Raw genomic sequence first — 20,219 nt, 5'->3', positions numbered from 1 at the left:
CGCAGTGACGTCACGGCTGCGCAACGACTCTTTGCAGGATAGCCCGCGGGCCCGGTGGCTGAGCTGGGAGGGTGGAGGTGAGCGGGAAGGGGGTGGGTCCCTGGAGTCCGGGCCACGCGGCTCCGCCCCGTTTTCCACACACTAGCCTCTCTCAAAGTTACCTTGGCCGGTAATTTTAATGATTTCCCTCCTAACTCTAAGCGCCCTGCGGCGGTGTCCGCATTTCTTTTAACTGGTTACATATTATGAATCTATTAAGAAAAATAGTAAACTGAAAAGAAATTAAAAATTCGGCCGAAGGTATTTATTCATAAACTGAAAGTTTCTCCCCAGGACTTATCTCCCCAGAAAACTTGGTCAGGTTTGCTAAATGAAATAACGCTCTAGAACTTCCCCAGCCCTCTGGTGGGGCAAAAGGGACAAGGCGCTGGGTGGCTGTTATTACCATCAACCTCCACCCGCAATGACTGCTTTTTCAGGAGTCTGAAAGTCCCTCGGGGGGTCCTTTACCTTTCACTCGGGCTTTCAGGGCGTGGGCTCTTCCACGCATGGGGCAGGAAGGAGGCCTGTGGAAAGTTCGAGTTTCCTGCAGCTCTGGTCACCAGCCTGGAACCCAGGGGGATTCCCATGTGGCAGTCCAGCTCCCATTTCTTTATCTGTGAACAGTGAGAAAGTGTTCATGTCTTCTTCAGCTACTTTTCCACCAACACTACAAAAAACCCAGTGCCTGAACATATTCAATATCTTTTTGTAAAATTATGAAAGTAATATGGATATATGCTCTTGGTGAAAAAGTTTTAACAGCATAGAGTGGTATATCTATTAAAAAGCAAAAGATACTCGTTTTGAATCGAACAGTTCTTTTGACCAACTTGTCATGTTAACCCACTTGCTTTCAGCCCATTTGACCAAATTGGGGTCTTTGGCCATATTACTTGAAACTTGGAACAAGCACCTGGAAGATTATGGTTTGGGTTTTGTCTTTGTACCCTGTTCTTGTCTAGAAAGGAGAAAGCTTAGTCGCTCAGTCGAGTCCAACCCGTTGCAACCCATGGACTGTAGCCCACCAGGCTCCTCTGTTCATGGGATTTTCCAGGCAAGAATACTTAAGTGGGTTGCTATTTCCTCTTCCAGAAACCCTGTTCCTGCCTAATAGTAGTAATTTGTTCCAAATGATCCCAGGGCTGCTTTCACCAGTTGCGACCATTTGGTGAGTCATCTACTACGTTAATCCCCATGTTGTAATTTGAAATAAATGAGTCCAGTCATGGAGTCTGGCCAGAGTTCTGTTAGAAAGAGAACAGGATAGAGATTGAGACATATTTTAAGGAACTGGCTCACATGCTTCTGAGGACTGTCCTGGAACTATTTAGGGCAGGCTGAAAGTCTAGAACTTCAGATAAGAGTTGATGTTACAATTTGAGTCTAAGTCTGATGACACGTAGGCTGGAAACTCAGGCAGTTTTCCTACCTTGCAGTTTTAAGGATAATTCTTCTTTGGAAATGCTTAATCTTTGCTCTTAAGACCTTCAACTAATTGGATGAGACCAACCAACATCATGAAGGGTCATTTGCTTTACTGAAAGTTTATTGATTTTTTTTTTTTTTAATTTATATTTATTTTTGGTTGTGCTGGGTCTTCATTGCTGTGCAGTCTTTTCTCTAGTAGCAGCGAGCAGGGTCTACTCTAGTTGCAGTGCGTAGACTTTTCATTGTGGTGGCTTTTGTTGTGGATCACAGGGCTTCCCCGGTGGCTCAGACAGTGAAGAATCTGTCTGCAGTGTGGGAGACCTGGATTCAATCCCTGGCTTGGGAAGATCCCCTGGAGAAGGAAATGGCTACCCACTCCAGTTTTCTAGCCTGGAGATTTCCATGGACAGAGGAGCCTGGCAGGCTACCATCTGTGGGGTGGCAGAGTTGGACACGACTGAGTGATCTTTCACTCACTTCAGGGGCCCTAGGAGGCGCGGGCTTCAGTAGTCGAGGTTCCCAGGCTCTAGAGCTCAGGCTGAAGAGTTGTACTGCATGGGCTTAGTTCCTCCACAGCATGTGGAATCTTCCCAGACCAGGGGTCGAAGCTGTGTCTCCTGCATTGGCAGGTAGATTCTTTATCACCCAGTCACCAGGGAAGCCCTCAGAATTCATTGATTTAAATGTTAATCACCTCTAAAAAATATCTGACATCTAGGTTGATGCTTGTCCAAACAATTGGGCACCCCACAGTGTGCCCACTATCCTGGTCTAGTGACACATGAAGTTAACCATCACAGATACCCTTTCACAAGAGAAAGCTGTTTTGTATTCCCTGATAGGAATATTTAGTATATTTCTCAAAGTGATAATGCTTGGGCTTCTTGGACACCTACACTTCACTGTGTGATCATTTTTATACATTCACATCAAATATCTTGAGTATTATCAAGGAATCACAGACTATGAAAATAGGGGGACGCATGCGTGATCTTAGAAACATGGTTTCTGGGAAGCTACTGCTTTTCTAAGAAGCCGTGGTGGTGGGGTGTGATTCACAGGAGAGAAAGAAAGGAACCAGCAGTCCCAAGTCCATTTGCTGATCTAGCCTAGGTAGAGCTGAGAGTGGGAGAGGAGAGAGCTCGGCTTCCTTCAAAAGGGGCGAACTCTGATACCTTGAGAAGATGACGGTAGTGAAAAGCGCATATGTCTTCCATGGGGCAAGGGCTCCTCTGTCGATGAGTTTAAAGGCCATAGGGTCTGCGGGGAGGCCAGCTGTGCTGGTAGTGGTCACTGGGATGGCCCTTTACGCCTGGACGAGGAACACTGAAAGACCATGCCCTACGAGGTCCTAGGTTGACCACAGGTAAAAATGAACAAGAACCCTAAAATGCATTGAAAGGAATCCTCTCCCAGCCCCCTGCAGACTGGAGAGTCCACCTTCCTAGGGTCAGGAATTCTTTGAAGCAACATTTTATCTTTGGGGTTGGAACAAAATCAACTTGTGGGCAAAAAAATAAATTCATTGAACACACACACACAAAATAGGAGGCTTAGAAACCACTTAGTCTTATGTTTCTTAATCTGTTTCTGATCTTGAACAACTTAAAAAAATTTTTTTTAATATTTATTTATTTGGCTGCACCAGATCTTAGTTGCAGCATGAGGATCTTTAATTGCTTCATGAGGAACCTACTTCCCCCACCAGGAACTGAACCCAGGCCCCCTGCATTGGGAGCTTGAAATCTTAGCCACTGGACCACCAGGGAAGTCCCTTGAACAGCTTCAAGACCCCTGGTGAATGCTGTCTTCTCAAGAGCTTGTTTATATACACAATATTTGGCATGTGGTTTCAGGCAGGTGTGGGACAAACTAAACATGAAGATATCAGATTAAAAATCCAGAGCCAGTTCCCTAATCTGGACAGACCATTGCGTATGAGAGGCCTAGGGGGAAAAAGGGATGCTGTATTCCTTCCAAGTTCCTTGTTCTCTGCTGTTTGTTCTAAACATGTTCTGTCGTCAGGAAAAGGAGTAAGTGGCTACAGGGTTCAGAGACTCTGAAAGTCCCTTTGCTAGTGGATTGGTTTATTGTTCTTCATTAACTGTGCAGAGTGGCATATGGACTCTTAGTTCCCCAACCAGGGATGGAACCCATCCCCCTGCATTGGGAGCTTGGAATCTTAGCCACTGGACTGCCAGGGAAGCCCCTTGGTTCATTGTTCTTGATTCAGGGAGTTGCTCTGAGTTCCGTCACATCTGCATCTGACTCGGTTGCTGCTCCCCTCTGTTCTGGGCTCAGGCCCCAGAGGTGGCCACTAAGGCTTTCTTCCAGGCTCATTCCCAGCCACTGTCTCTCCTTACACTTTCTCGTCTGGTGGCAGGCCCAGAATTAAAACTTGTAGCAGCCTCCCACACTCTTGAGAAATGTGGATTCATTCCTCAGGGCTGGACCAGAAAGTCTATGAGGCCACCATTCCCTGCCACTCCCTGAAGGGAAATGAGTGGGGCTTCAGGGCTGAGCCCAGGGACGCCGCCCCCACCCTCTACCACCTGATGCCCTTTTCCCTCCAAGGAAACTGGTCACTGTCCCTCCCTCCTAGGATGACCAACTGTCCCTATTTGCCTGGTCTGAGGGGTTTCTTAAAACACAGGACTTTTGATGCTAAAACCAGAACAGTTTTCTTCACTACTCAGAGAGTAGGGGTCCACAGGGGACTTCCTTTGGGACCCTGGTTACTTCATGCTTAGGTGCCAGCCACTGCTTTTAGACAGTGAGTACCCTGAGTCTTTTCCCCTCCAAGATGCACAAAGTAACTGCTGAATGAATAAGTGAACAAACAAGTTAATATTTGCAAGTCCTTGTCAGACTTTACCTTCTGCCTGATGTGGCCACAAGATGCAGAGGGCAGTGCGACCTTCCTAACGTCTGCACTTCATCTGGGCATGTTGTCCTCTGACCACAGATGCAGTCCTTCTCATGTGGAGGGGGGTCTGGAGCTGCCAGCCCTGAGCCTGGCATCTGGAACACCGGGACTGAGCTCCAGAACCCCATGTGAGCCTCCTTTCTCTTCACTCTTGTTCATGAGCTCAGTCTAACTTGGGTTAGGCTCCTGCCTCAGTACCTTTGCTCATGACTGTGTCTGCAGTCCTGGCCGCAACACCTCTATAGGACACAGGTAGACTTGGAGACTTGGGTGGTATGGCTTCATGTTCCCCACTTTGCAGAGGCCCCTGCCAAGGCCCTGAGCAGAGCCCTAGCAGGCTGTTCAGTGTCCTGTGATTTATGGCATCTGCAAAAGTGGATTCTTTTTGTATTATTTTCTTAAACGGGGCCCTCCAAATTGTACAAGCTTCAATTCCCAGAGAACCATAATCCTCCCACCAGGGGGGAAATGGGGGAAGGGAGGGATAAATTGGGAGATTGAGACTAACATATACACGCTCCTATATATACAATAGATAGCTAATAAGGACTTACTGTATAGCACAGGGAACTCTACCCGATACTCTGTAATGACCTATATATGGCAAAAGAATCCAAAAAAGAGTGGGTATATGTATATGCCTGATTCACATTACTGTACACTCAAAACTAACACAATCTTGTAAAACAACTGAGCGAGTGAGTGAAGTCGCTCAGTCGTGTCCGACTCTTTGCGACCCCATGGACTATAGCCTATCAGGCTCCTCTGTCCATGGGATTTTCAAGGCAAGAGTGCTGGAGTAGGTTGCCATAACAACTATACTCCAATAAAAACTATAAAAAATGCCATAATCCTCCCCACCTTTGCAGAGCCCTCAAAGTCTGGACACCCTCATCTGGACCCCCAGGTGGTTCGGAATGCTGCCTGCACACACTCTGAGTACCACAGTCCGCAGTTCACCATTCAGAAATCCCTGAATACTGACATCAGCAAGGATGAAGGCTGTCCACCCTATACAGACTACTCAGAGCTGGCTTCCTCCATCTGGGCCAACTTAAGATCCAGCCCCTGACAATTCTCCCCATTGTTCTGCTGAGGTCCTTGCTTGCCTGCTTGTTAAATCCATTCACTCCCCAAACCAGTCAAACTGGAAGGGGGGGGGGGGCGGAATCCAGAAATTCAAGTTCTCAGGCTAGATGTTCATCAAGACCTGAAAATAAAAGAGGACTTTGGGTCAGACCAAAATCTAGGGGAGAATTGGAAACTGAAGTTGAAAAACTATACCAGAAAACACAGGCTAAAGGAAGTTAATTTTTAAATAAAAAAGGAAAGCTTAGTTCCTTGCTTCCTAGCAAACAAAGCATAAAGGGAAATGTGAATTTCGTATCTGTGCAGAGAGAAAGGAGTCATGTGAGTAACAGTTGTGTCAGTTGCTATGACCTTACTTGTACGATCCTGAACTAATTCTCTCCAGAACCCAGGGAGGCGCACTGTGCTGTTACTGTGGGGAAAAACCAGCCCCTCAAGGCTGCACAGCTAGTTTGTAAAGAAAGCAGGCTTCTTCCCCTATACAGTGGGCCTTCAGAGAGCCTGAAACATCAACTTGTTTCCAGAAGTAAACAAGAGCATGTCCTGCCACCTGATAGGTCTGTCCAAACTCCACGACATAGCTGCCACCGTGTGGAAGATGTCTCCTGTCCTTAGCAGAGAGGGAGCTGCAAAGGTCCATGGCATGTCTAGACCTTGCAGGGGGGCCCTGGTGAAAACTGACCTCTACATGACTGAGCTTCTGGGAGCCTCAGAAAAGATTGCCATCTAATCTCTGGGAAACCAGAGCCACACCTGCCCAGGTATCTGCCCATCTCCATGCCCTTCTGAGGCATTCAGTGTAAGAAACATGAGCTGACCCATTCGTCCGTGTCTTAAATTCTTCCCTCCTGAAAGGGATTAAGTGCCAGGAAATCTTTTCATCCACTCACCTGTCTATATACCTTGTGGGAGGGGAAGGAGCCTTATGTGACCAGGTTTTTAAACACAACTTTCATGTTTGTGAACACCCAGAAGCCGGAAAATTCTGAAGCAAGGCCATTCTGCCTCCCCTCCTTACCCCAGTCATCCTGTTTCACTTGTGGTCAGAATCCTTTATTCAATGAATTGTTGTTTAGTCACTCGGTCATGTCCAACTCTTTGCAACCCCGTGGACTGTAGCATGCCAGTGCCAGGCTCCTCAGTCTGTGAGGCTTTTGAAGCAAGAATACTGGAGTGGGTTGCCATTTCTTTTTCCAGGAGATCTGCCCAACCCAGGAAACAAACCTGGTTCTCCACATCTCCTGCATTGGCGGACAGATTCTTTCCTGCTGAGCCACTGCAGAAGCCCTTCTTCAACTAGGGACATTATAAAATCTCAGATAAATGAGTTCTGTGAGTTAAGATTTAAATCACATTCAAGAATGGCTGAAAACACTCTTGGATACAAATAAAACTTTGTTTTTTGAGGAAAATTTTGAATTTTTGGTAGAAGGCAATTTTAAATCCAAAATAAAAAATGATACTGGAGAAGAAAATGTGGAAAACAAGCTGTTTCTAGATTTAAGGTAAGTTTTCAAAAATAAAACTATCTCAGCCTTTTGACTAAGAATAAGCCAAAATAAAGAAGGAAACTGCTCTCTACTGCTTAGCTTCTATTGGCATTATTTTTGTCCCAGATTCCACAGGATTCTCTTTTTTTAAGTCATATTTATTGAGATGTACAGTTTGATGAATTTTGACAAACATATGCAGCCATGTAACCACAACCACCACCATTAAGATAGAAAATGTCTCCATCACCCTAAAAAGTCCCTTTTACACTCAGTATTCCGAGTCCTTTACTATAAGGTGATGTCATCTACATATATAACTCAGAACTCTTGAACTTAGCTGATTGATCTCGGTCATCTTAGATGCACCCTATCCCAGAAAGAAGTTGCCAGTTCAGAAGAGCCAGATGTTTGAACCTAGGGGGTTTGGAGCTTCCTAGGTTGCTCTAGTGCTAAAGAAACTGCCTGCCAATGCAGGAGACATAAGAGACACAGGTTCGATCCCTGGGTCGGGAAGATCCCCTGGAGGAGGGCATGACAACCCACTCTAGTATTCTTGCCTGGAGAATCCCACAGACAGAGGAGCCTGGCGGGCTACAGTCCATGGGGTCACACAGAGTTGGACATGACCGAAGTGACTTAGCACAGACAGGGATTTTTACCAAATGAAATGTTTATGTAAAGCTAAACATAATAGCTTGAAAATTCCTGATTCATTCCTATGACTTGAGTGAATCCACACTGCTTGATATGGTTCTTAGCAATGAGAACATTCAGTAGGCATACTTACATTTTATCCTGTCAAGGAAGGAAAAGCCCTGTTTTGTAAACTCTAGATACTACGCTTTAATAAACTCTCTTATCCTTAAATATTAAGATAGATCCTTTAGCTATAAAGAGGATGAAACTCAGAATAAATTCTAATTAACTAAGAACACAAAGTAAAGAAAGAAAACACCATAAAGAGTAAACAGTAGATGCTAAGTTAACTGAAAAAGAATTATAGTAGACGCTCATAATTTGCAGTAGTTATGCTCTAGAAGGTTATGGCCAGCACTGAATTGGCCAATACTGAATCATTTCTCCCAGAGGAAATACAGGGTTAGGCTCCTGCCTTTTCTGGTCACATTTGCAACAGCTGATCAATGTTCTGACCTTGTTCAATGTGTGTTTCCATTTGTGTGTGTGTGCTCAGTTGCTCGGTTTTTAAAGACATGTCATTTAATATTGTTGATTCATTGCCATTGAACTTAGAACCAACAGCACTATAATTGATGTCTGGGTGAAGTGTATCTAACACGCATACTCTCCCTGCAGTATATATTGTGGCCTGCCTGGGCTGCAGAGCACTTCAGAGCATTTCAGTACTATACTTGGGGCCATTTTAAACATAAAATCACCAACAAAAAGCACAAGCATGTGAAAAACGTGGCACTGAATAGACTATAGGAAGGACATCTGTTTACAGTATGAAGAGTGAAACAAGAAGGCGGAATGTCTTATTTGAGCTCAGCTGGAATGTGCACTCGCTGTCTCTAAGTCTCTCCGTATTTAGATTTAGTAACACGTTTATTCAGAGAAGGCAATGGCACCCCACTCCAGTACTCTTGCCTGGAAAATCCATGGATGGAGGAGCCTGGTAGGCTGCAGTCCATGGGGTCGCTGAGGGTCGGACACGACTGAGCAACTTCCCTTTCACTTTTCACTTTCACACACTGGAGAAGGAAATGGCAACCCACTCCAGTGTTCTTGCCTGGAGAATCCCAGGGACAGGGGAGCCTGGTGGGCTGCCGTCTATGGGGTCGCACAGAGTCGGACACGACTGAAGCGACTTAGCAGCAGCAGCAGCAACACATTTATTGGTCTTCCCTGGTGGCTCAGATTGTAAAAAATATGCCTGTAATGCAGGAGACCCGGATTTGATCCCTAGGTCAGGAAGATCCCCTGAAGAAAGGCATGGCAACCCACTCCAGTATTCTTGCCTGGAGAGTTTCATGGACAGAAGAGCCTGGCAGGCTACAGTCCATGGAGTCACAAAGAGTTGAACACAACTGAGCAACTAACACTTTCACTATCTTATTTTCCCAGCAATGCTTTTCATATCTCAGTCAATTTTCATCTTTATAGGCCAGTTTCATTTTTCTCAGATTATACCAGTAAGTAGTGTCATGGTTCGTGAGTGGCCTGGAAAAGAATTTCCATACATGAGACAGAATGAGAGGAGAATAAAGTTTATTAAAAAGGGAGACGTGGTTAGAACAGCAGGCTGGCTCAAGGGAGAGCTGAACCTTTTTGCAGACTAGCAGCCAATTGTTATAGCCTCAAGACAGAAAAAATTCCTACTGGAATTCTGGCATCAGGTGATTGGTTGGGACGCTATAGACCTAGGACTGCTAGGAGATCCAACCAGTCCATCCTAAAGGAAATCAGTCCTGGGTGTTCATTGGAAGGACTGATGCTGAAGCTGAAACTCCAATACTTTGGCCACCTCATGCGAAGAGCTGACTCATTTGAAAAGACCCTGATGCTGGGAAAAATTGAGGGCAGGAGGAGAAGGGGATGACAGAGGATGAGATGGTTGGATGGCATCACCAACTCAATGGGCATGAGTTTGGGTAGGCTCTGGAAGTTGGTGATGGACAGGGAGGCCTGGTGTGCTGCAGTTCATGGGGTCGCAAAGAGTCAGACATGACTGAACTACTGAACTGAACTGAATAGGGTGGGTAATGAGTGAGTGTTAGTCTCTCAGTCATGTCTGACTCTTCATGACCCCATTTACTGAAGCCTGCCAGGTTCATCTGTTCATGGAATTCTTCAGGCAAGAATACTGGAGTGGGTTGCCATTCTTTCTCCAGGGGATCTTCCTGACCCAGGTCTTCTGCATTGCAGGCAGATTGTTTAGTCTCTGAGCCACCAGGGAAGCCCAGATTGGGTAATAGGGTGGGAATGTTACCTAATATGGGGTCAGGGAACTGGCTGGTTTAGATCTGGGTCATGGCCACAGTTGCTATGGGGCTTGATCAATTCCAGAAATTTTTATCCTGTGACCCTGTTGCAGAGCTCCACACCTGTGACCTTGATATAGGGCTCAACAAGTAGTTCTTTCAGTAAGGATCTTTGAGGAATAAACCTCCATAGTTTCTGAATACCTAAACATCTATCTTCACTCTTAAAAGATAGTTTGACATAGTAGAGAATACTAGTTTCACGCTGTTTGCACTCTGAAAACACTGTTTCATTGGCTTCTAGGTGTAATTACTAATGAGAAGTCTGCTGCCAGTCTAATTCTCATTCTTTTGTGGGAACTCCATCTTTTCTCTCCGGGGCCTTTAAGATTTTCTATTAAAATTCAATGTTCTGGTCTTCTCATGTGTTGTCTTCTTAGATGTGATCCTTCAGATTGAGGCCCTGGCCTTTAGTTCTGGAAAATGTACTTCTGCTTTGTACATGTTGCCTTCTTCCTATTCTCCCTAACTTCTCCTATTAGAGATTTGATTTTAAAAATTATTTTGACACAGCTTCAGACTTACAGAAGAGTTATAATAGCACAAAGAATTCCTATATACCCTCTACCCAGATTTCTGAAACATTATCATTTTACCATATTAAGCTTATCTTTTTCTATTTATCTATTTACCCATATTTTTTTCTGAACCATTTGAAAGTAAGTTGCTGGCATGATGCCCATGTGGGTCAGACCTTCCTAAAAACAAATATATCCTCTTGCATAATCATCGTACACAAAGCCATTAGCTAATCTAGTGTTCTTATTCAGATTTCACCAACTCTCACAACAGTGCCCCTCACAGAAGATGAAAACCCCACACTGTGTGTTGCGTTCAGTGTCATATTTTTTAGTCTCCTTTTGCTTGGGACCATTGCTCTGCTTTTGTGTTTAGAGATACTCACATTTTTGAAAAGTATAAGGCAGTCATTTTGTAGATAGTCCTTCATTTTAAAAATAATTTAAAATTTTTATTTATAATATTTATTTGGCAGCCCCTGGTCTTAATTGTGGCTTGTAAAATCTAGTTCCGTGACCAGGGGATCAAACAGGAGTGTGTGTGTGTGTGTGTGTGTGTGTGTGTGTGTTAGTCACTTAGTCATGTCCAACTCTTTGCAACCCCATGGACTGTAGCCCACTAGGCTCCTCTGTCCATGGGATTCTCCAGGCAAGAATACTGGAGTGGGTTCCCACTCCATGGGAGAAGGGAAGCCATTCCCTTCTTCAGGGGATCTTCCCAACTCAGGGATCAAACCTGTGTCTCCTGCATTGCAGGCAGATTCTTTACTGTCTGAGCTACCAGGGAAGCCTGGATCAAACTGGGGCCTCCTGCATTCAGAGTACAGAGTCTTAGCCACTGGACCACCAGGGAAGTCCCGAAAGTCCTTCATTTTGAGTTCATCTCTTGTTTCTTTCTTTGTGATTTGATTCAGGTTATGCACTTTGGGCCAGAGCAGCACAAAAGCAACTTGCTCTTCTTAAACAGGGCTGGGACTTGGATAAAGCAGAGGAAGTACCCAGTGCACAACATTTAAGGAGATACCCATTCTTAGCTACATGCAAGTACAAGGTGAGCCCTAAATGCCTCATTTCTCCCACCTGAGTCCAGTCCTGCTTGCCAGTACATCATCTTAAGAAGTACGTGGTATCTATTAGTTTAATATGATGTTTGTTGGTCACTTGATAATGTGGTGCCAGATTTCTTCATTATGCAGAAATCTGAAATTAATAAATGTCTTTTGCAGTTAATAAACATCTGATATGGAGATACTTTGAGACTATAAATATCCTATCACTCTTCAAACTTTCACCCAGTAAGTTTAATGTCCATTGATGATCCTTGCTTTAATCAGTGAAAAAAAAGTGAAAGTGTTTTTCACTCAGTCGTGTCCAACTCTTTGTAACCCTGTAGCCTTTCAGGCTCCTCTCTCCATGGTATTTGCCAGGCAAGAATGCTGGAGTGGGTTGCCATTTCCTCCTCCAGGGGATCTTCCCAACCCAGGGATCAAACTTGGGTTTCCTGAGTTACACGCAGATTCTTTACCGTTTGAGCCTCCAGGGAGGCTCTAATAAATTATTAAGATGGTTGCCAAATGGTGATATTTTAAAATTCCATCATTCTTTCTGTATTTATTGATTGACATTTTTATAACGGAAAAATTTGGGTTCATCAAACAACCTATATGTCACAATGAACTTCCTCTCCCAGACTGGATACCAAAATGTTAAATGAAACATGTGAAATTGAAAGAGGAGTCCATTCTTTCTTGCCCTGTTTCTCATCTGTAAGGCAGATCTCCAGATAAATTTTCCTTAAGATCAAGGAAACTTTTTTTAAAAAGAGATATTGATGTAAAACCTAGTTGCACTCATATTTCTAGACTAAATAATCTTTATTCTTGTTTATATGTTTTATGGCCACTTATTTAGCACTTGAAAGTTCAAAGTCTATTCGACTGCTTTGCCCTATTTTCCCACTTTGAGAAACTGTGGTTCCTAAATGGGTTGAATTCAATTAGTACTTACTAGAAGTTAGTTTGCATGTGTTCCCTGATGCTTGGGTGTTAGCAATTTGATATATATGTGAAAATTAAATCCTTCAGTTGGTCGTGTTGGCTTTGATTTTCCTGATTATGATAGTTTGTCTGATGCTGGCAAAAAAAACCTGATTAGAATTATAGTGGCAAAGGCCTGTTTTTGATTAATTTTTATAGTATTAAAATTTAGTTTTTATTGCTACAGCTTGATGAACTTTTGCCCACAATGGCAACCCACTCCAGTACTCTTGCCTAGGAAATCCCATGGATGGAGGAGTCTGGTAGGTTACAGTCCATTGGGTCGCAAAGAGTCGGACATGAATGAGCGACTTCACTTTCACTTTTCACTTTCATGCACTGGAGAAGGAAATAGCAACCCACTCCAGTGTTCTTGCCTGGAGAATCCCAGGGACGGCGGAGCCTGGTGGGCTGCCGTCTATGGGGTGGCACAGAGTTGGACACGACTGACGTGACTTAGCAAATAGCAAAATATGATCTGGAGGATTAATCAGGTTTAATTGAGGAGACTCATTTCTCCATTGTATTTAACATCTCTGGTTATAAGAACAGTGTTGTTGCTACTTGTTTTGATAATAAGATAAGATTTGAATTTCAGTTTAATGTAATGCCTCCTAATCAGGATATTCAGATCTTTTTTGTTTTGATAATAAGATAAGATTTGAATTTCAGTTTAACGTAATGCCTCCTAATCAGGACATTCAGTTCTTTTTCTGAAAACTAGAATAATGTCATCTGAAAAGCTGATCCTTTTATGTAAACAAGGCACACATTTTGTTTAAGCATGTTTTAAAAAATACCACGTTGGAGTAAACAGACTTTAATCTTTTATTAAGTTAGAATTAAAACGCAGGCAGGCTTCCTTTATAGTTTATACTTTGCAGAAATTGCATTTTGTACAAACTGAAGGTTTGTGGCAGCCTCATATTGACCATATATAACAGCACCATTTTCCCAACAGCGTTATTTTTAAATTAAGTTATGTCCATTGTTTTTTTAGTCATAATGCTATTGCACACAAAAGAGTCTACAATATAGTGTAAACATAACCTGTATATGCACTGATAAACCATAAAGTTGATATAACTCACTTTGTTGTGATACTTGCTTTATTGTGGTAGTCTGGAACTGAACCTGCAATACCATTCTTCTCTCTGAGGTATGCTTGTATTGAAAATAAGAGGAAATTATTTGGGGGAAAAAAAGTTGCTTAATGGAGTTAAGATAGACAAACAACCCAATTTAGTAATGGGCAAAGGAGTTGAATTGACAACTCTCAAAAGAAAGCATGCAGATGGCTAAGCAGCACAGGAAGAGGTGCTCGCTGTTATCAGCCGTTAGGGAGACACAAATCAGAACTGCAGAGGGCACCACTTCATACCCTCTAGGACTGTCATAATTCGAAAAGGGAAAGTAGTAAGTGTTGGTGAGGATGTAGGGGAATTCGAACCTTTGTCCATTTCTGGTGGAAATGTAAAATCATGTAGCCTTTGGGAAGAACGGTTTAGAGATTCCTCAGTATTCTACCTAGCACCCAGAAATTCCACTCCTACAATTATACTCTAAAGAATTGAATATAAGTATTTAAATAAAAACTCGTATGTGAATGTTTATAGCAGCACTATTCATAATAGCCAAAAGATGGAAACAACCCAAAAATCCATTACATGGATAAAAGAATAAAAAATATATGGTATATCTATACAATGGAATCATATTCAGTCATAGCAAAGAATGAAGTAGTGATGCATGCTACAATGTGGATGAGGCTTGAAAACACTGTACTAAATGAAAGAAGCCTGACACAAAAAGTTGCTGTATGATATTTCACGAGTGTCTTGACCCAATTTAAAGTCATGGTGAAAAGTCGTATTTCCTCTTCGTGGGCGGTTTGCTAAGCCTCCACCCTAATTACTTCCTCTGGGGCTCTGGCACTCCTGGGGTATATACGCACATTCCCTGTCGCCAGAGGTCCCCAGATACCCAACAGGGGTGACCTCTTCTTCCTTAGACCTACATGATTCTTCAAAATTCCCAACTCCCAGGAAGCCCATAAAATCAAGTTAATGTCACCCTGCTTGTTATATGTGAGCTGCTTCCTCCAGCTCCAGCCTCTTCCTACCCTGTCTCAGGTGCAAACCCAGTTTGGTCCTTCAGGGAAGCCTTCTCTCATTTACAGAAGTAACAAAGTGTTCTGCCTTTCCTCTACCCAGGGTGTCTTTGTGTTGTGTCCTGTCATCCAAAGAATCTATGGTTATTCTTAATATCTTGTAATTATTATCCTGTTTTTATAAATACCCAGAGTAGGAAAATCCATAGAGATGCAAATCAACTTTGTGGCTGCCAGGGGCCATGAGGAAGGAGAAGGGAGACTGACAAGTAGGGTTTCCATCTGGGCTGATGGAAAAGTTCTGCAGCTACACACAGTAGTGGTCGCCCAGCATCAGACATGTACTTAATACCACTGTGTTGTATACTTTTAAATTGTTAAAATGGTAAATGGTAAATTTGGCTATGGGTGTGTGTGTGCTTAGTGTATTTTACCACAATTAAAAAAAACTACAAGGCAACAAATAAGACCAAGTCAAAAAAAAGAGAAAGAGAGGCTAAAGGTACATGTTTTAAAGTATGTCAATTCCTGTGAGTGCAAGAAAAGAAAGTCTTAACTTCTTTTGGGGTACACTTTTTTTCTATAACTAGATTGACTCTGGGAATTCCCTGGCAGTTCACTGGTTGACTTCGCCTTAAATGCAGGGACTGTGGGTTCAATCCCTGGTCAGGGAACTAAGATCCTGCACTTCACAGGGTCAAAAAAAAAAAAAAAAAAGACTGACTTTAATGGTATTAATGCATTTATCACAGAATAAATAATACTCTACACTCCAACACAATGGCTAATATTAAAGATGAATAAAACAAAGTTTGATGGACATGTGGGATAAATTGAATTCTCACCCATGGATGGTGAGATGGTATGACCACTTTGAAAAAAGTCTTACAGTTCCTTATGTTACTAAACGTATGCATATCCTATGACCCACAAATTCCATCCTTAGGTATTTACTCAAGATAAACGAAAACAAATGTCTACAAAAAGACTTGTACAAAGACATTCATAATAGCTTTATTCATAAGAGCCCCAAACTGGAAACAGATCAGCTGTTTATCAGTTGGAGAATAAATCTCAAACTATGTTCTTCTCACAATGGACTACTATTGAGAAATAAAGAGAAGCAAACTACTGATATACAGAATAACATGAATGAATCCTAAAACACTGAGTAAAAGAAACCCACCATAAAGCGTGTATACTCTAATATTGAATCCCTATATTTATACACCTGAAACTAATAATACTGTTTATACTTGTTTTTTAAATTCTACTTCAGTTTTTTTTTTTTTTTAAAGAGAACATACTGTATTTTTCTGTTGACATAAAGTTCTAGAGCTGACACAATTAATTTTTGGTGAAAAATTTTCAGAATAATGGGTGCCTCTTGGTACTTGGGAATTTATTGGGAAAGGGTGCGAGGGAATTTTCTGTGTGTGATGTTCCTATTCAGTATCTTGATGATAATTTACACTGCACATGTGTTTACTGTTTGTCGGACCTCACAGCTCACTTAAGATTTGTACATTTCATGGAAATTTTACCTGTAGAGAAACAAAAATGAACCGTACAATATTGAATTCTAGTTAGTGATATGCATGCTGAAGTGTTTGGGGGAAACATACTAACATCTGCAGCTTATGTTGAAATGCCTACAACAATAAGATGGATTGGTAAATGAAAGAGAGATGGACTGATGCATAGTAAAATATTAATGGTAGAATTAGGTGATGTGTATATGAATGTTCAGAAGTTGTTTTATTTTTTAACTTTTATGTATGTTTGGAAACTTTTTATAGTAAGATACAGGAGGGTCTCCCCCGGTGGTCCAGTGGCTAAGACTGCACCTTCCCGATGCAGGGGGCCTAGGTTCCGTCCCTGGTCACGGAACTAGATCCCATTTGCTGTAACTAAAACACCCTGCACGTGGCAGCTAAGACCCAGTGCAAATAAGGAGATAAATAAACTTAATAAAACAAAGATATTGGAGAAAATAATAAAATATACATTGTCAAACCCACCCTTATTGTCTGGAGTCTTAAAACGTCGCAAGAAAATTGGACAAATATTCTTTAAAGCTAGCCAAGTGCCCCAAATTTTAAGAACTGTTTATCTTTGTCTAAAAATCTCAGTGATCACCAAGAGCTGTTACAAAGCTGCTTTGTCTATCTGGACTGCATGGACTTTTGACAGCTGGGACAAATATTCGGAGTCAAGCTTCTTAGAATCAATTACTAAGCTTTAATGGCCAATTACATTGTGAACTGATGAAACCCTCTAATTTGGTGGAATGGATCCTTTACTGCCTGAGGGTAACTACTGTTCATTGTCAGTCTCCATTTCCCTACCAGCCAATATCCAACTGTGGTCTTTGCAGCCTCCTGGTTTTCCCTCTTCCTCCCCTTTTCACATCTGTTGCTGTCATCTTTCCTGAGAAAGTGCACAGATTACTGCTGAGTTGTGGGCTCACTATGCAGTAATACTATACAATAGAAGATGACCGATTCATGATCCATAAAGGAGAGGTTCCTGAAGCAGATGGGTGGTGATCCTAGACCTGGCCCTGCTGCTTCGTAGGCGTGTGACCTTGGGCAAGTCACTCAACTCCTCTGAGCCTCACTTTATCAATCTCTGCAGTGGATGAAGCAGGCTGAGAGGTTCTCCAGGCAAGTTTTAACCCTAGAACTCACCTGCCATTCTTTCTTGGCCAAACTTTAGTTCAGTTCAGTCACTCAGTCGTGTCCAACTCTTTGTGACCCCATGGACTGCAGCATGCCAGGCTTCCCTGTCCATCACACACTCCCGGAGCTTGCTCAAACTCATGTCCATCGAGTTGGTGATGCCATCCAACCATCTGATCCTCTGTCGTCCCCTTCTCCTCCTGCCTTCAATCTTTCCCAGCATCAGGGTCTTTTCTAGCGAGTCAGTTCTTCGCATCAGGTAGCCAAAGTATTGAAGTTTCAGCTTCAGCATCAGCCCTTCCAATGAATATTCAGGACTGATTTCCTTTAGAATCAATCAGTTTGATATCCTTGCAGTCCAAGGGACTCTCAAGCATCTTATCCAACACCACAGTTCAAAAGCATCAATTCTTCAGCACTCAGCTTTCCTTATGGTCCAACTGTCACATCCATATATGACCACTGGAAAAACCATAGCTTTGACTAGATGGACCTTTGTCGGCAAAGTAATGTCTCTGCTTTTTAATATACTGTCTAGGTCAGGCATAACTTTTCTTCCAAGGAGCAAGCATCTTTTAATTTCATGGCTGCAGTCACCATCAGCAGTGATTTTAGAGCCCAAGAAAAGAAAGTCTGTCACTGTTTCCATTGTTTCCCCATCTATTTGCCATGAAGGGACGGGACTGGATGCCATGATCTTCGTTTTCTGAATGTTGAGTTTTAAGCCAGATTTTTCACTCTCCTCTTTCACTTTCCTTAAGAGACTCTTTAGTTCCTCTTCATTTTCTGCCATAGGGGTGGTGTCATCTGGGTGTCTGAGGTTATTGATATTTCTCCTGGCAATCTTGATTCCAGCTTGTGCCTCATCCAGCCTGGCATTTCTCATGATGTACTCTGCATATAAGTTAAATAAGCAGGGTGACAGTATACAGCCTTGATGTACCCCTTTCCTGATTTGGAACCTGTCCATTTTTCCATGTCTGGTTGTAACTGTTGCTTCTTGACTTCCATACAAATTTCTCAGGAGGCAGGTCAGGTGGTCTGGTATTCCCATTTCTTTCAGAATTTTCCACAGTTGTGGTGATCCACACAGTCAAAGGCTTTGGCGTAATCAATAAAGCAGAAGTAGATGTTTTTCTGGAATTCTCTTGCTTTCTCTATGATCCAGTGGATGTTGGCAATTTGATCTCTTGTTCCTCTGCCTTTTCTAAATCCAGCTTGAACATATGGAAGTTCATGGTTCACGTACTGTTGAAGCCTGGCTTGGAGAATTTTGAGCATTACTTTATTAGCATGTGAGATGAGTACAATTGTGTGGTAGTTTGTGCATTCTTTGGCATTGCCCTTCTTTGGGATTGGAATGAAAACTGACCTTTTTCAGTCCTGTGGCCAGGACTGGAGTTTTCCAAATTTGCTGGCATATTGAGTGCAGCACTTTAACAGCATATCTTTTAGTCAAACTTAAAATGTACTAATTTCCAAATGACATTTCCCAAAATTGTAATGTTTCTCCTGTTGACTTCGACCTATTTTATTTTATTACTTTTTCTCAAGGTTTAACATGTACTGTGTAGATAGAGTTCATGTTGAACAAGGCTTGTTTATGAAACAGCAGCCCACTCTTCCTGACATTTGTCCCTCCTCAGAAGTACTTACAATTTTTTCTTTTCAATCTGCAGAAGAGTTGAAAGAATAGTAGTCAGCATTCATACCTGAATAGTCCTCATCTAAAGGGCTCTTGCTGACATCTGACCATGCTCCATCTTTTTCTACACTTCCTTTATGCCAGACCATCTGAAAGTGGGAGGCAGATATACGACATTTCACCCCTAAATACAACAGCAACTTCCAAGATTATGAAAATCTCCTACATAACTGCAGCATCATTGTTGTACCTGAGAAAATTGACCCTAATTCAATGGGGTCAGGTCAATAACATCACCCATTTTCAAAGATACCCATTGTTCCATAAAATGCCTTAGAAATGTTAATTTTTCCTAACTTAGGTCCAGTCAGGGTTCACACATTGCATCTGATTGTTGGTTTTCTTTCAGCTCTCCCTGTCCTCCCTGCCCCTGAAGAGAACAGGCCAGCTATCTGGCCTGGATAGATGCCATAAAGTTTCCCTCTACTAAAGTCAGGACAAGCATTTTTGGCAAGAATACCACACTGGAAAGGCTGTGTCTTCCCCTGACATCATGTCAAGAAGCACAGAAGGTCAGTCCTTCTCTACCAGTTTCGCAACTATTGCCACGCTTGGCCACGTGCTTCAGAAATAGTGACTGCCACGGTGAAGGTACATTCTCCCTTTGTACTTAATAAGTAATCCGTGGAATGATATTTTTGAGACTGTGAGAACATCTAATTCAGGATTTTTAAATTACTAATTGTTCTTGAGGTGGAGGTTTCACTTGTCAAATGCAGAATTTTCCACCTATGGACCGTGAGAATAATAATAATAATAATGTGTTAGGGCTGAGAAAGATGTGAAAGATCTTCCCAGTTGATTTCTTTATTGTTCTATTTCATTTTCTCATAGGCATTCACACTAAATCTTCTCTCATATTTCCTTCCATTAGTGACATATTTGATCACTTTGGGGGCATGATTCTTTCACCATGGAAGAATATATGCACATTTCTATCCACAACCACATACGTGTACTCTTCCCATCTTCCTAATTCAGTTATAACCTGGTGTTGTCTAGATCGTTATTTGGCTTCCATTATTACACCGTATGTTACAATATGGTTATTATAACCATAATCCACAGTTGACCCTGTGTATCAACACTGTGTTCTATCTCTTCTGTTTACTTTCCTAGACTCACTCTTCATCCTTCTCCATTCCGCTGTGTCTTCAAGGTTGATAGGCATGAACTCCATCGAAAGGGT

The 20,219-nt window shown here is 42.4% G+C and overlaps 1 long non-coding RNA gene across 1 annotated transcript; it reads left to right on the top strand.

Annotated features, from left to right (window-relative positions):
• The first annotated feature begins 2 nt into the window (after window positions 1-2).
• On the top strand, window positions 3-19,539 carry LOC129644095 (uncharacterized). Its single transcript, XR_008710737.1, has 4 exons — window positions 3-77; window positions 1,135-1,210; window positions 11,413-11,549; window positions 19,380-19,539. It is a non-coding gene; the product is annotated as an uncharacterized LOC129644095 (long non-coding RNA).
• The last annotated feature ends 680 nt before the right edge of the window (window positions 19,540-20,219 follow it).

Source organism: Bubalus kerabau, chromosome 2, assembly GCF_029407905.1.
Source record: "Bubalus kerabau isolate K-KA32 ecotype Philippines breed swamp buffalo chromosome 2, PCC_UOA_SB_1v2, whole genome shotgun sequence".
Taxonomy (NCBI): Eukaryota; Metazoa; Chordata; class Mammalia; order Artiodactyla; family Bovidae; genus Bubalus; species Bubalus kerabau.
This window is presented reverse-complemented; position numbering and strand designations above follow the sequence as displayed.